Source organism: Gymnogyps californianus, chromosome 3 (assembly GCF_018139145.2).
Source record: "Gymnogyps californianus isolate 813 chromosome 3, ASM1813914v2, whole genome shotgun sequence".
NCBI lineage: Eukaryota > Metazoa > Chordata > Aves > Accipitriformes > Cathartidae > Gymnogyps > Gymnogyps californianus.
In genome coordinates, this window is record NC_059473.1 from 27,522,692 (window position 1) to 27,538,807 (window position 16,116).

At 38.6% G+C, this 16,116-nt stretch overlaps 1 long non-coding RNA gene across 1 annotated transcript in view; it reads left to right on the top strand.

Annotated features, from left to right (window-relative positions):
• The first annotated feature begins 8,746 nt into the window (after positions 1-8,746).
• Positions 8,747-16,116, top strand: part of LOC127014927 (uncharacterized) — a 30,762-nt gene continuing 23,392 nt past the window's right edge. Inside the window, exons 1-2 of the long non-coding RNA XR_007766248.1 lie at positions 8,747-8,933; positions 11,566-11,670. This is a non-coding gene — a long non-coding RNA (uncharacterized LOC127014927). The remainder of the gene's footprint in view (positions 8,934-11,565; positions 11,671-16,116) is intronic.

Below are 16,116 nucleotides of genomic sequence, written 5' to 3' on the forward strand. Positions count from 1 at the left end.
AATAAAAGGACTTGAGTTCTCCTCCTCTGTTCAAGAGGTTATTTGAAAAAAACCATAGAGTTTTTATGCATATGAATATATGAGCATGTATGTAAATCCAGTGTTGTACTAGACCTTTAATAGCGTCCAGCTCAGCAGATGGTGACCAGCAGAAAAGACCTAGCCAGCTTGTCTGCACCATCGTTGGCGGCTCCCATGTTCACCATGAGCTTGTGGAAGAGACGAGAGGGAGGCTAAGGTACCGCCTACCAAGCAGAGACTGAGAGGTGATGGCTCTGGGCAGAGAGGACAGCAGCATGAAAAAGCAGGTGATGTTCAAAAGAGGTTGTGCAATAAGCAATTCAGGAGCCGACCACAATTTCAAGAGCCGGTTCAGCTGAACGGGGCTATATCCCATCCAACAGGCTATATGCATATGAGAGACAGACAGGGCCCTCTTTCTGTCTTTTATCTTCTTGTCTCCTGAGAGCACCATGCCAAGGTAATAAAATAGTTCAGCTGTTGGAGGAGAAGCCTCCAGGGGATGGCCAGACTGGCTCAGGCCAGGGATTTGGCTGGTTTAACATCTTGCTTGTCATTGGAGCCAGCTTTGAGCATGTGAGGAAGGTGCAACAAACACAGCAGAAAATTGAAGGAGGGCAATCTAGCCAGCAATCCTCAGTGGTTGTAATGGACCCCGTACAGCCGCTGTGTTTAGTTCCATTAATCGTTATAGCCCCTGATATTTTTCATATCAGTTTAATGTCCAGTTCTCTTTGAACTTACTTAGAAATTCTGAGGCAATGAAGTGTATAATTTAATCATGTGCAAAGTGTGCATGTTTGTGTGGGGAAGGATGTGAGGCACCTCTTTCATTGGTTTTGAAATTTGCAAATTCTCGTTTTCATGGAATTTAAATTTTTTGTTAGATCTAAAGCTGTGCCTGATGCTCTCCCTGCTTTAATTTTGGTCTAATGCTTATAAATACAAATAGCAAAACCAGAGCAAACAAACGAAGCAACACAGTGTATTTGCTCGCAATATTTATGATATGACCAATTAAAACATTCCTGAGGTAAATGTTTATTTATCGAAGACATGTTGCAAACTATATTTGAAAGGTTAAAAAAATCCCCATGTTTTCTCCCAAAAGCTTCTTTATACTTAGCTCCAGCATAGTCTGAAACTTTCTGGATGTAGAAAATAACAGAGTTCACATTAGCAAACCCAAATGGTTCTAAAAAGACCATTACACATTTTCATTTTTTTGAAAAAGTAGTTAATCTCAAACTTAAAATTGCCTACAATCTGTTGAACAGCTTTCAAGACTGATATATAAGTAGAAGAAAGGATAGTCTCTAGAGAGCTAATCTTGCAGCTAGTAATCCTTCAGGTTTTCAGCCAAATAGGATTGGAAACCAGATTTTCTATGAAGAATGATTAAGCTGGCTATATAAAGTTCAGATTAGGAATTAAAAAAATTTAAAAAAAGAGGACGAGAAAAGGTTTTAGTGGAAAACTAAAATCTCACAAATCTCCTGTTTCATTAAAATCAGTACTCCTCATTTCAATGGGAGAATTTTTTAAAATTTTGTTTTGTTTTCACTGCATGCAATTTCCATGGTTGTACTTCAAATTGCAGGAAACTGGGTTCATACAGGAAAGATTATGCATCTGATGTTGTGTTCATTATACCCAAACCAGTATACCAGCACAGCCTTCTGGAGCGTGCATTGGGCTGCATCTCCTTTTTTCCATGTTCAGTCCCAAACACTGAAGTGAAGAAAAAATGTCCATATATTCTTTAGCAATACCATGGAAGTGTCAAAAAATTTATACGAGTCAAACAGAAGAAAAACTGATTTTTAAATCTCCAGTGAGCCCAGATTAGGACACTGATGACTCAGTGGAAAATTATGAGAATATTCTGGTCCAAGAGGAAAAGAAATTTCCCAAGAGTAACTATACATTGATTTCACGCATAGGCTGGAGAAGTTAGAGTGGGAAGCAGAGCAAAGGCTTGAGAAAGGCAAAGCTGACAGCAGTATTAAACTACATGCTGAAGTTGTTCATTTTTGTATGAAAGAGTAGCGCATACTGTAGATGTATAAAATATAAGCATTTTCAACAAGAAACAAAGTGGACGTGAGATTGCAAAGTGTTAATGAGGTCAGACCTTCCTAAAGACAGCCAGCCTTTGATAGTCTAAGAAGAGAGGAAAAAAATATAACTATTAGCTGCCAAGTCCTTAAACGACTATGATTTTGGCATAGTCTTTCTGATCATATGATGTACATTCTACCAGGGAAATCAGAGTTGTGTAAATTCTTGTGAAGTATTTTTAGAAAGCTATGAAGAATTGCCTGGAAGCAAATCAGAGGAGGAGAGAATTGCCCTAAATTATAGAAATGTTTTAATTTCATTGCTAAGTGTCTGAGAAAACTTACAGGAAAAATAACAAGTGTCTCTAAAAAGGCTATAATAAATCACTGTGTATAAATTTTCCATTCTGTGTATTGTTCTTGCCTAGGTTTGTCATTTAATTTCTACAAGTACTGTGAGAAATCACTTTGCCCGGAAGGTTTTCAGGGCTTCTATTACTTTTTGGAAACTTAAAATCCCTACATGACTCCATATCCCGAACTGCCATTCTGCTGTTAAAGCTGTGAGTTTGATGAACTCGCAATGTTACATTAACAACTCCAAAGGTGTACTTGCCTAAATAGGCATTTATATGTAAAATTTTATTCTAAAAGTGGCAGAGTTTTTCTTACAGATCATTTAAATGACCATACTGCAGCTTTCGCATCGGCAGGCAAAGAACTTCTGATCTGACCAGTTTGATTCAAGCAAATGCACCTGAGCCCATTCGTTTATATTTCCTCTATTTCTGATGCAATGGGTTCTTTTGAAAATGATCATTTCCAAACAAAACCTTGTTTTCATCTGTTACAGTGATTTGCACCCCTCCCTCCCAGCATTTAATTGTTATAAACAGTACCAGGACATTCTTTTCTTGTGTTTCAGTAGTGTTTTGTTGCTGTCATAATGATTTCAAGACTAAAGGAGGCACCCTGACTATGAGGGCCAAATGCAAGACCTTGGCAATAGAGGGTGTTACTACTCCCATGCTGGAGACCATCCCATCTCTGTTCTCAAAGGGTTTTTGCCCACCTCCCAAACTGCACATGACATCATTGGTGAATGAAGAAGGAAAAGCTCATCCAAGTGAAGATGACAGCTCTGAATTAGCTTGCATCTTGATGTTCAGTGTTGGGGTTTTTTTCACAGCACTCATTACGGTGAATTTTGTGAAGTGATGCATTTTTCCTAAGTGATGATGTGATAGCCTCAGCTGAAGGTCTGTAGCCTCATCTATGAGATATTCAGCATTTTTATACTATTTAGCCCTAAACTGGCCCTATAGATGGTGGTGAAATAACATTAAAAAACCCCTTTTTTTCCAGACCTGAAAGGCGAATGTTTAATATTCACTTAAGTCATTAGGAGTCCAAGGTACTCAGCAGCTAGAAATCCGACCTCTATTCCACTATAAAGAATGGAAAAACTATTAAGAGATCGGGACAGTAGGCAGAGTGCGCAACAATAACTACAAGGACAAAAAGAATGGAGATAAATGCCTGTTGAAAGTCTAATTTTGGGAAAGGTCTGAACCAGAATTAAGAAAGTACAGAAAAGTCTAATTAAGTGAATGTTCATGCCATAATCTTTATATAATCTGTGAACAACAAATGGTATGAAATTGTGTTGTATATAACACAGTCCTCCAATCAGGATTAAAGCAGTATTCTCCTTCCTCTCACTGCATTGTTAAAATCTTTATTAAAAATGGGAATGTTCTAGTCTTTACAGTTTCACCCTATTGTTAATGGAAAGGATGGCCAATATAAAAAAAGTGGAGGAACTATCAGAAATGTGATTGCAATTCCAGGAGCGGTATAAAATCTCTTTAGTAAACTCAACAAAACAAAGACAGTTTATTCTCCTTTTATCAAACAACAGCATTTGTCAATGTCTGTGGTACAGTGTATAATCACAAGATCCTCAGTGAATGAGCTGCTATATATTTCTCTATTACTGTCAGTGCAACAATCCATCAGCTACAAAAAGTTCCTTTATGAATCAACCAAAACAACTTTTTAGGCTCCACTTATAAAATAAATGTAATCAAAAAGAGTGAAGAAAAATATGTGAAGTAAATTTACCAAAAATTATAGTGTGTCTCATCCAACTTCAAAGTAGGAGCTATCTTCATTTTATACCCTTAATGAATGTATTTGTAAAGCCTAATAAAATACCAATCAATATTTTTGCTCAGTGTTCCTTCCCACAGTGATCTTGTTATGTCTTCTGCATTAAACAAGGAAATGCATAACTGTGTAAATATATTAGTGGAAGTGGGGGAACAGAAATGAGGATGCGAGTAATGATGTCAAGATGGTGAAGCTGACTCGGACAAATGGGAATCAGAGAGGGTCTCCCTGGTAAGCAGAAGGGGTAGGAGGAGAAGAGACACTGCCTCAGTTTAGGGTGGGGAATATGGGGAGTAAGGATGGGGAATAGTCCAGTGTACTACCTAGAAAGGTAAGCTCAGAGAAGGAAATACAGCTGAACTGGAAGGTGTTATGTATTCTAGGGTGTTGGGTAATGCTACTGGAGGGCTCCACATATATGAACCCAAAATACCTCTTTTTTAAGCCAAATTTTTACATACTACAGACTTGTCCTATTATTCCTAACCATTTCCAGTACACAGACTCCCTGGCTTTCCTCTAATCCCATCATACAGCAGAAGCAAGATTGCTTCTCCGAGCTTCAAAAAGGTAGCAAATAACAAAACAAGAAAGGTCTGGCTGAGCTGAATAGACAGCAAGCCCAAAATTTTCAGATGCAGCAGCCTTAGAAATTACCCATTAATATGTTCTCTAGTACAGAGAGTTTTGACTGAAAGAGGCATCTTTACAAGAAACTGTTTTGGCTTATTTTATATTCAATATATTTTTTAATCAAAGCCCTCCAGATGCTACTGTGTTCTCCTCATCAAAACCATCATCTCAAAACCACCAACAGCCATATGCTACAGAACCAAAGGCTTAATTGCAAGGATGCATCTGGAATCCAACAGAGTCAAGGGAGAGGAGGTGGAATTTCGTTAGTAATCAGGCAAGCAGACACGGGCAAGATGAATAAGTAGCGAAGAAATATGCTCAGCATTCTCGCTATTGAGCAAGTTTTCAATTACTTCGTGGTCCTGCAAAAAAGGAAATTAAATTGGTGTCTCATACACACATATACATTCACCCCTTATTTCTTTAAGTACCAACCAGTAATTGTTACAGGAGAAGTGAAATTAGGGAACACACAGTGAAGAAAATAAAATGTGAAGAAAACACATAAGGCTACATTTTGGTGATACCTTGGCACTGATCTTGTGAGGAACAAACATCTGTCCAAGAATGGAGTCGAAATGGAGCCAGTGGGAAGGTGGCATCTATGGAGGGACGAAAGTGATGCATAAAGATGAAAATGTATGAGGTTGTTGAGGTAGACTTTGTGGTTATTTATAATGACTAAGTGTTTTTGACCAACACAGAGAAAGTAGCAGGGTCTGTACTCTGTTACAGAACATCATTAGCCTGGGTCTGTGTTATTGGCATATTTCATACACTGCCATTTCAGAGTTACTTAGTTTGAATAAAACTTAAGAGCTGGTTTCTGAATGTGCAGCACAGTAGTCATTGTGATTAATCACTGTTGTTGTTCTGGGGTCTGGTTTCATCCTGCCATTCCAATAACGTATTTGGATATACTTTGAGAAGAAAAGTCACATGTACTCAGATTTGTTTTGTATTCACACTGTCAAGCACATAATGCAAATTAAATACATTTGTAGCACCCCAAAATCCCACAGTCCTCATGATATCCAATACCAATTAAAAAATTATTCCAAAATTTACCTTATTTCCACTAGAGGTCACTCAATAGATGGTAAACTTTCATGTTGTAGAAATGTATATTGTTAGCTTCTTTACCTGTGTAACTTGTGCAAACGTGCTGAACAAGAAAATTATTGTCTATGAAAAACTTATGCAAGAAAAATTCTTTTAACGATATGCCAAATTTTTAGAAACTTATCCACCATTATTGCAAGGTGAAGTGTCACTAAATGCTTAACTATCAAACAGAAAATGTGTGTGAAGAATTGCTGTTCCATAGTTGCAGCACAATCTGGATAGAAAGACTCTGTTTATTGTGGAGTGTTTAGTAAATTATAGAAACTGATTGGAAATCTACATAAGCCTTTTACTAAGCTGAAAACTCAGTAAAACTACTGATTTTTTTAAAGGCAATCTGTCTTAGCATAAAACTTGAAAGTACCAAAGTGCTTTAGTACAGCTCTGTGGAGTTAAAACTATTTGTCAGGTGAATGGGAGTTCAAAAAAGTTTGCACTGGCTGCATTTACCACTGCCCTTATTTGTAACCTCCAAATGTGGGGTATTCCCCAGGTGTCTTGATGTTGAAGAGATGTTAAGTTGCCTTATTTATCATGGTTTTACTTATTACCTTTTCTGCAAGCAGCATATTAAGAATTTCACTCCTTATCATTGTTTCTGGATATTGAGTTTAGTTTATTTTTAACATAATTGCATTGTTTATTGATCTCTCTCGTCTCAGATGAAGCCCTGCTCAATAATGAGGTACTCAGCCTCAGATGCTCTTCTTTGGCTCCAGACATGAAGGTAGTGGGTCTTCAATACAGAAAGCAATTTTGTAGTCCAAGATGGTCTCTTGGGAACCATTAAAACTGGTCAGTATCTATGCCAGCTGCTATGTTTTGTTCTCAGTGACTATTTAACTAATATTTCAATTTAAATGCTTCCACTATGCTTGCAAAGATCTCCCATTTTCCACTAAGTGTCACCGATGATGATGACTGTAATCGTGCTCAAATGCACTTTTTTTGTTGCCACCACTCTGCTGCAACTGCATCAAGGCTGAGACACAAGCAATTTCTCCTAAGGATTCACCACAACGTTGTTCACATGTGGACTGAGAACCTCATAAATGTGAGCACTAGTACCGAATCTATCAGGATATTATATACATACAAAGGCTATATGCCTTCATATCTCTGCTTGTTACTCAGATATAGAAGCCCTACCTGGCATTACTCAGGTGTAACACTAAGATATTTAACCATCCAACTTCAGGAAAACTGAAGTGCAGTGTTTCTAATTCAGGAATCATTAGCTGGCCTCTGCTTCAAATTATGTGATGCATGATTATGAAAAACTTTGAAATACTTACAATATTTTAAAATTGTTTTATAAAAGATATAATTTTTATGCAGATCCTGGTAGCCCCAAATTGCAAGTCACTAACATCTTAACCAAGATTCATGGAGTGGGAGTACCATTAGTAATGAAATTGTTTCATTGTAATTGAACTTGACAGTTAACTACGAGACAAAAAAGCTCATCTCTATGAAGCCCCTGGAGGAGCAGAACTAGCATTTTCAAAACTTCCTATTTTCCAAAAAATATCTGTTGGATTGGACCTCACAGTATTAAGCTAAAGTGGCATGCACAGTTCTGAGCACAGGTCAGAGGATTTTGGAATTCAGTGGCAGCGTTTTCAAAAGGAGTTATGTCTTTTGCCCTGTTAACCATGATTTTTCTGACACATGACATTTGAAAATCTATTTCTGGCTGTTTCAGCAAGAGAAGGATGAGCTTGTAGAGCTCTTGAATCCAGTTTAAAATACATTTCCTTTAATGTTTCACAGCCAGGATGTTATAAAATAGAAATGTGCTTTGAGATAAACTTGTTGACTTGATATATGATATCTCAAAATGTTTGGGTTTTTTTGTTCTTTGACTTTCAGTCCTTAAAATCCTCTACTTCAATCTGAATCAGCTGAAGATTCAGCTTGTAGCATCTATGTGAAAATGATGAAGCAAACATACCCATAATCATCTTGTTCATTTACAGCAGCCGAGGATTTGGCAGTTATATCCCTTTGTTCCTTTTGGTATGACCTGCAGCAGAAGACCACATTCAGAAACCTGGGAAATTTTGGCTTTGCCACAGCCCTTTCGTGCTTTTACTGTGATGGATAGCTTTCCCAAAGAGAGAGTGGGAGGGGTGGTGGGAGGACAGCAGAAGTGCACAAAAAGTGATGAACACGCACAGAGGGTTGGTAGAAGAAACTCATTTTGCTTGCGTGTCAGAAGAGATCGGATGTGCCCAAGGGAAGCAGGTTTCAGCTGAAAGTTGCTGAACTTTCCATCTGATGCTCAGAAGTGAGCACTTTGCCTAATGGCTACTCTGGGAAATTTACCCTGCAGCTCTTTAAACAGATGCTGAGTACAACAAATGGAGAGGGTTTTTTTTCCTTACCACGCGAGGCAAGGCTAAATGAATTTGAGTTTTCACTAAATCAAGCTTTTCTGAAGATGCCCATCACACTTTATTCCCCTCTTGGGTGGATTTACCAAGGAGGCACAGAGCTTTGTGGATCATGGTCTCTCTCCTATCCCTGCTTGTTGCAGTCTCCTTGAAGCAGTAGGGAACACCAGCCTGCCTCGGAGCTGCTAAATAGCATAGTGCCACAGCTGAAGTGTGTTGGTTCATTATCCCAATCCACATTAATACCTGGGACATTCTCATTCCTTCTTCTCCTCACTGCCCTAGGCTGTTCCTACCAGGCTGAACAGACAAAATAAACTCCTGTAAAGACCTCACATTAAGGACATTGTTCACTGTAAAAATTTCCCACTAGCTAGCTAGGCTACCTTTAATGCTGGTATGAGTAAACCTGTATCAGTGATTCCAGACCTGCACTGGGTACAGCTCCAGTGATTTCAGCAGGGCTTTGCCCATTTAACCAAACTGTGAACACATCTTCTCCAGCTGCATGTCCTGGAAGCAGGTAAGCTGCAGAAGTGTTTTTTCTAGGGATATGTCCTGGTTTTGGCTAGGACAGAGTTAATTTTCTTCCTAGTAGCTGGTATAGTGCTGTGTTTTGGATTTAGTAGGAAAATGTTGATAACACACTGATGTTTTTAGTTGTTGCTAAGTAGTGTTTATACTAAGTCAAGGATTTTTCAGCTTCTCGTGCCCAGCCAGCAAGAAGGCTGGAGGGGCACAAGAAGCTGGGAGGGGACACAGCCAGGACAGCTGACCCAAACTGGCCAAAGAGCTATTCCATACCATATGACATCATGCCCAGTATATAAACTGGGGGAGCTGGCTGGGAGGGGGGATCGCGGCTCGGGAACTAACTGGGCATCGGTCAACAAGTGGTGAGCAATTGCATTGTGCACCACTTGCTTTGTATAGTTTAATTCTTTTAGTATTACTATTGTCATATTTTTATTATCATTATCATTGTTTTTCATTTCTTTCTGTCCTATTAAACTGTCTTTATCTCAACTCACGAGGGTTTTTTTTCCTGATTCTCTCCCCCATCCCAGGGGTGGGGGGGCAGTGAGCAAGCGGCTGCGTGGTGCTTAGCTGTCGGCTGGGGTTAAACCACGACAGGATAGTGCTTTGCTGTGAACATCTTGAATGAGCAAGCCCACTTTGGCTGGGTTTATATTTCCTGATAAGTTACGACCCCCTCCCTCAGCATGAAGAACCCTTGAGGGCTATTCAGATACACCTGAAAAAATGCTATGCATCCTTCAGATTTAAATTCACATAGCTCCTATGACCTAAGTGCAATTTTATCATTTTATACCCGTCCTACTTCAGTCTCTGCCATCTGAAGTTCTGGTCCAGCAAAAGCTATTAAAAAAATGCTATGAGAAGCCTTGTTCACTTATATCAACTGATGTTCAGAAGCAGACTGGCCATTTATGCACTTTTATTTGAGGACATATTAAAAATCACCTTGGGTACATAGAGGACTAATATATATATGTGTGTGTGTATATAACAAGATATTATAGCCTTATCTATTCAGTTACATAGGTTTTGGATTGAATTCAGTAGAAAGATGAGTATGGAAGAGTAAAAACTAATTGAAAGGAGAGTTGACGATTCATAAGGAAAATAACTGTTTTGGAACGGATTTTAAGACTGGGCAGTGCATGCTTTTTGCGTGTTAGTTTTACTCTAAGTTCAACACTCTTTACTGTGCCATGAAGGATGGCCATAGACAGCACTAAGCAAGTCCTTAGAGTGCCAGGTAAAGCAAGACTCTGGGAAGCATTTCTCATCATATATCACAGAACAAATTGATATTAAGGAAATACTTTGGCATTTTTGAACTCACAGTGGCTGGTGCGTCTTCTGAGGGGGAAAAAAGTTCGGTTTGAACGCCATTCCCTTTGCCAGTACGTACAAGAGTGCAACGTGAAGAACAGAATACTTGAAAAGCTGATACAATAAGACAGCTGCAAAATCCCGTAAGAAAAAATCCACAGAGAAGCAGAGAGATGAAAACAGACTGGACATATGATACCCTGTTCAGGGCTGGGAATCCAAACCTCGGTTGCTCAGCCATAATCAACATCAGTCTGCTACCCGATCTTCTTGATTCCTCACATACCCATGAGAGAGAAATTAAGAAGTGCTGAGAGTTCGGATAGCTGGAGCTGCTCAGATGTGATTGGTGAAAAAAAGAAGAGATAATATGGTGCTGTGAAATGTTGATTATTTTATGACCAGTGTACCACATTTCCTCCTGCCAAATCCATGACAATGTCAGGATGCTAAAAAAAAAAACAAACCAAAACCAAAAACAAAACCCCAAAGGGTTTTGTCTCAGTCCTCCTAAATAACCAAGGAGCTGGAGGATATTGTACGATTAACAGCTCACTCTCACAATCAAGTTACCACAACTCAGCAAGTTAAGTTGTCAATGTGTGTCAGCCGAGCTGTGGCAATTGTTCATGTGCGCGGTTGACGCATAAAATGCCAAGCAATGTTATTTAACTCTCTTTCATCACATCAGATTACTCCCAGTGTGCCATGGGTTAGGAGTGCACATTGGGAGGGATTCACTGCTTTAAATTTAGATCTCTGTATTAGAGAGGTCTATGTCTGAGCTAGTTTTTTAAGTTCATGCTAAAGGCAATGGAAAGAAACAGGTGCTTCTGGAGTGCACTTCATCTTATCTTGGGATAGCTGTTCAAAACAGAGCAGGTGAATCCTGCTCCACTGAGTCTAAAAGGCATCTACGCGATTAGCTTAGATATAATTGTCTAAGGTTAAGTGAGATTAATCTTTGGAGAGCTACCATATCTCAGCTGATGACTTGATCATGAATCTGAGCATGAGGATATAGTAGTTGGTTTGGTATAATCTTTCATGGATCATAGCAAAAAGAAATGAAGATTTTACTGAGTATCAGTAATAAAAATCTTAATCTAGATATTGTCCGACTTTAGATGGGATTGTTCTGGTTTCTTAAACTCTCTAAGTAAACAGGCAGGTCATATAGAGAAATCAGTCAAACAGCATCTGCTGGATTTCCTAGCATTCTTTGCTTTTAGGTACACAAAGATTCCTCCCAGACATTTACTTTTTTTTTAATCTTGTTGCTTCTAATCCTGCAGATACTGGATGAATTTTCATTTTGCACTACAAATGGACCTGCCACAGCAATCCAGTGAGACTGCAAACTCAAGCAGCACTATAGGAAAAGTACAGCTCCTCATCTGGTATGATGACTCAATATTTTCAACAATTTACTGTCAGAGAATCATTTACTGTGGTTTTACTTCATACAGTGTTTCTGAAAGTATACAAGCCCTGATCCTCCCATGCGGTTTGGCAGTTTTGTTCTTGCAGTAAACTTGCAAAATATCTGGAGATCTGGTTTTACTGTCCTGTTCTAATCATCTAGTGATTCCTACGGGATATGAAGAACCCCTTCTCCAGCACCCTATCTTCCCTGTTTTGGGGTTAGAGTGGGGGCGAACTTTGGGAGAAGGAGCTTCTCAGAGCTCCTCTTCATGGGTATTTGAAAAGGTATCTGAGAGTATTAACAATAAAATATAGGGCAGCCCTCAGGTTGCTTTAGATTATATGTGGTAAGCTGAATGCTATTAGATGGACCAGGTAAAACTGCCTCTAATAATTGCATTCCACTTACCTAATCTAGCTCAGTCTCTACCTCGTTCTCTTTTAACGAGTCATGTGAGTATTACAAGTAACTTTTACTGCAATGTCGGTTAAGCAGTTGCCACTTCGTTCCTATCTCCTGTTAGGCTTTCCAGTCCAGTCACATATCTTACCTTGTGCTGGCATGAGATTGATTATTTAAAAACAAAACAAAACCAAACCCCCCAAAAAACCCCCACACTTGGAGAATCATTTTTTCCACATGAATCTGTCTCGCAGTGTAGCTGCCGAAGCACTTGCTCCAGCGCAGCAAAAAAGAGGGACAAGGGGGACAGCTGCTGAACACTTGTGTACATCCTCAGGACTAAGGAGAGAAAATTGTCTTGTTTTCCCCTCTAGCAATCTACAAACACTTGGGGGAGGGAATTCATCCTCATTCCTAATAATCCTGAATTTAAACTTCATTTTTATGGTGCTGACAAGTTACAAAAGCTTTAACCAAAAGAAACTGCATGAGAGAGCAATATTTGGCTTTCTTCTCAAACTCTGCATTTTTTGTCAACGCAGCACTTTTATGGCTTATTTGTCTTTTACAACCTTTGTACCCTTTCCTTCATTTATGGTATCTATTAGCTAATTAGTCATAAGAAACCTAAATCTAAGCTCAGTCTCATGTGAGACTTAGGTTCAATCAGGAAAACTCTGATGACGGGCTTGCAGCACATTTTCCTCTCTGTTCACAGATACCCTTCGTGCCTCCGGAGTGGTTGGTTGCACTCTGGCCTTCAAGCAGAACTATGAATGATCACAGTCTAGTTCCCTCTTCTTGGGATGTGCTGCAGCTTTTCTAGCAGCCTCCTGTTGTGTACAGCTGGATAAAATCATGCCTATACTGAAGTGAATAGGATTTCAGTCTTTGACTTCAGTGGTGTCAGAACTTGGCTCCAGATTAGTCCCAGTTACTGGTAGTCTTGTGAAATAATATGACATATCCCATGTATCTTAACTGTGTTTTGTAAATTACACGTAAATGCAGTTCAGGCCTTTGTGAAGAGTTCATCAAATTCTGGGAACATCAATAATACTCTATTTACTTGTTAAGTTCACAGAAGATACATCGGGATGTGTTCAAAGGTAGTGCCACTCAAGATTTCACTGTCTGCTTCTGTAGGCCCAGGGAAAATTACACCAATTCTGCTAGATTTTAGAGTTGCTTAGGGCCTTAGTCTGTGTTCCTTCACTTTGTCTGGATGTCCGCAGGGAGGTCAGGTAAACGTGCAGGCATTTGCCGTTCCTTTTTTGCAACGTTTCCCTTCTCCTCTCTGCTACGGCAGACAACAAGGCCATGATCCGATGCTCGGTCGGTACCAATCGCTTTGCAAGTATTGATGTGTCTTGTCGTGATTAGCACCGGCTTGTTCCAAATGTTATTCTGTCTCATTTTATACATATTATGCTGCTTTTAATTGCAAAATAGTACAAATTCTTTTGCAGAATATACTATAAAAGATGCAGGGTTTGATATCCTGGCTGACTTCTTCCTCTGAACTGATAGTTTGAGGAGCAAGATACTATAGCTTATGATGGCTTTTCAGTGCTTCCTTCTTCTAAGAGCTGGGTTTTTTTCTGCTTTGAGTAAAAAGAAATCATAATTTCTTAATTAGTTTCATCATTTAACATGAGATGTTCACTGATTATAAATGTAAAAGAGGTCATTTGCATTTCTGTGACACATACCAGAAATATACTGCCATTGAGTATTCACCTGCCATGTTGGTTTTTTTAGTTTCATGACAGAAATGCAACCCTTCTTATATAGGTCATTTTCATGGTTTGAAAAAAAATAGAAAGCAAGGAGAAGGTATTCAATGTGAGAATACTTTCTGTTCTTACATTTGTTGTTTTTCTACACAAATAATTCTTCCTGTATTGGGGTCTAACCTAATTGATTTTTATAGAGATTTGTTAGCATTACACTCTGGCTCTGCAGATAAGACTTTTAGAAAGTATAGGTTGTTAGTGTAAGAAATGGCTAAAATGAGTGTGATAAGCCTGTTTCCATGCTGTCTGAGAGGGTGTTATGTGAGACACTGGCCTTAAATGTCTATGCTTGCACAGATGATTGACTTAAAATCCCAGCACCTGTGATCTCTATAATGTTCAATCTATTTGTGCAGCTGTTCCTCTGAGACCGTTACATGCAGTAATTGATTAGTTCAGCAGTCCTTCAACATCATTGCAGTGTTCTGAAAGCTGGTGAATTAATAAGCTATGTTTCAGCAGCATACAACCTCTTCCTCTCAGTTTGCATGATACTTCTCAGGTACCAATATTTTGCTGTAGGAGCCCTACTTTTCCAAAATGGCTAGAACACTTAAAAATATTGATTTTTAAAGTTAAGAAGAAAAAGCATCTGTCTTCATCGCTTCCTTTCCTGAAGTCAAATAGTCATTTGATGAAGAACTGATGAAGATAATAGTCTTAAAAAGAGGACCAGGAGGTGAAAAGCATGGAGGAAGTTCAGTGGAGAACAAGCAACCAAGATACCTTGTCTTTATTCCTTGTCTGAAGGGAAAATGTCATGTTTGAAATAAAGTGATGATGACAGAGTTTAACTGCACTCACAGAATTAATATAATGTTATTGTTTCTGAGGGACTGGTATGGTGCAAAGAAAAAATGGTCTTAATTAATCTTCTCCCATGTTATCTAGTTGTCAGAGAACACTTCATTAATTCACCCATACGTGGTATGAAAATATTCTCTCCTATGAAACAATGTTTAAAACAACACTATCACATAGTCTGAAATTAAAAAGGAAAATAATGCAGTCCATGGTCACTTCCCAGTCTGATGTGCACAATTAACTCTATTTTTCAGACTAACATTTTTCTAGGAGTATCACAGCAAACGATAATCAAGCTGCCTAAAAAGCACTGCACAAGTTACAGATTTTATATATATAAAAAATTACATTACTGTGCTTGCACGACCCTAACGTTCTCTTTTAGATGGATGTCACATTGGTTCCCACTTGACAGTTCTTCAAGTTCTCCAAAATAAGAGCTGACTTAGGAGTAAAACAGTTTTATGTCTGACATATCATATGGCGTCTGACAGGGAACACTTTATAAACATGAGAAGAACTGAGCCTCGTTCTTTCAAGATGTTTCTGCCCATCTTCCTTCAGCTCACTTTGGGCTTATTAAATGCATACCTGCCTTTTTTTTTTTTTTCCCCTTGGTGGCAACAGTTAATTACAGATAAAAATCTCATCATTTATATTACTCTTTGGGTCACAGTCCTGCAAAATGCTGGACATTAGGCATGCGGTGGTGTTCTCATGCTGAAGATGATCATGCACGCAAATGTTTTGCTACATCAATTATTTATAAAGTCAGATTCTGCATCATTTGTATTCATGTTCAGGATGCATACCTAGATAAGGGATTAACCAAGTGATGTTTAGGAGAATATCCTGATTTGGATCAAATGAATGAAATTGCACATATAGGTGCAGATGCAAAACTTGGTCAGTGGAGTGAGAGGCTGTTTTTTTGTCAATCTGGGCTTAGGTATTGAAAGATTGAAACTCAAATCACGATTTAAATGGCAAAAAAAACAAAGGGGAAAAAAAACCCCATGAAAATACATCACTGTGATGTAATAAGTAAAAATCGGTGTAAGAGAAATACAGAAAGGGTGGAATTGCTTCAGATTTTTACAGTTTTGTCACTTTAATGAATGCAGAAAAAACATATATGTTGAGTAGTAGCCAGCATGTAGTAATATAACTATGATAACAGCATAGTGACAGCATTATTCTCCTGTCACGTTATGAGATACGAAATGATGCCTGTCAGGGTGGGAGGAACATGTAAAACTTAACCAAGTGCTATGTTAAGAGCATCATAATCATGGATCACACTCTTTTTACAGTCATGCTGTTGTAAATCAACAGAATACATTCTGGCATAATTTACAGCTATTCTGGGTTTATACATGGATAATGGTTTAAAAAAAGTGATTGCTTGTGTTAGGAAT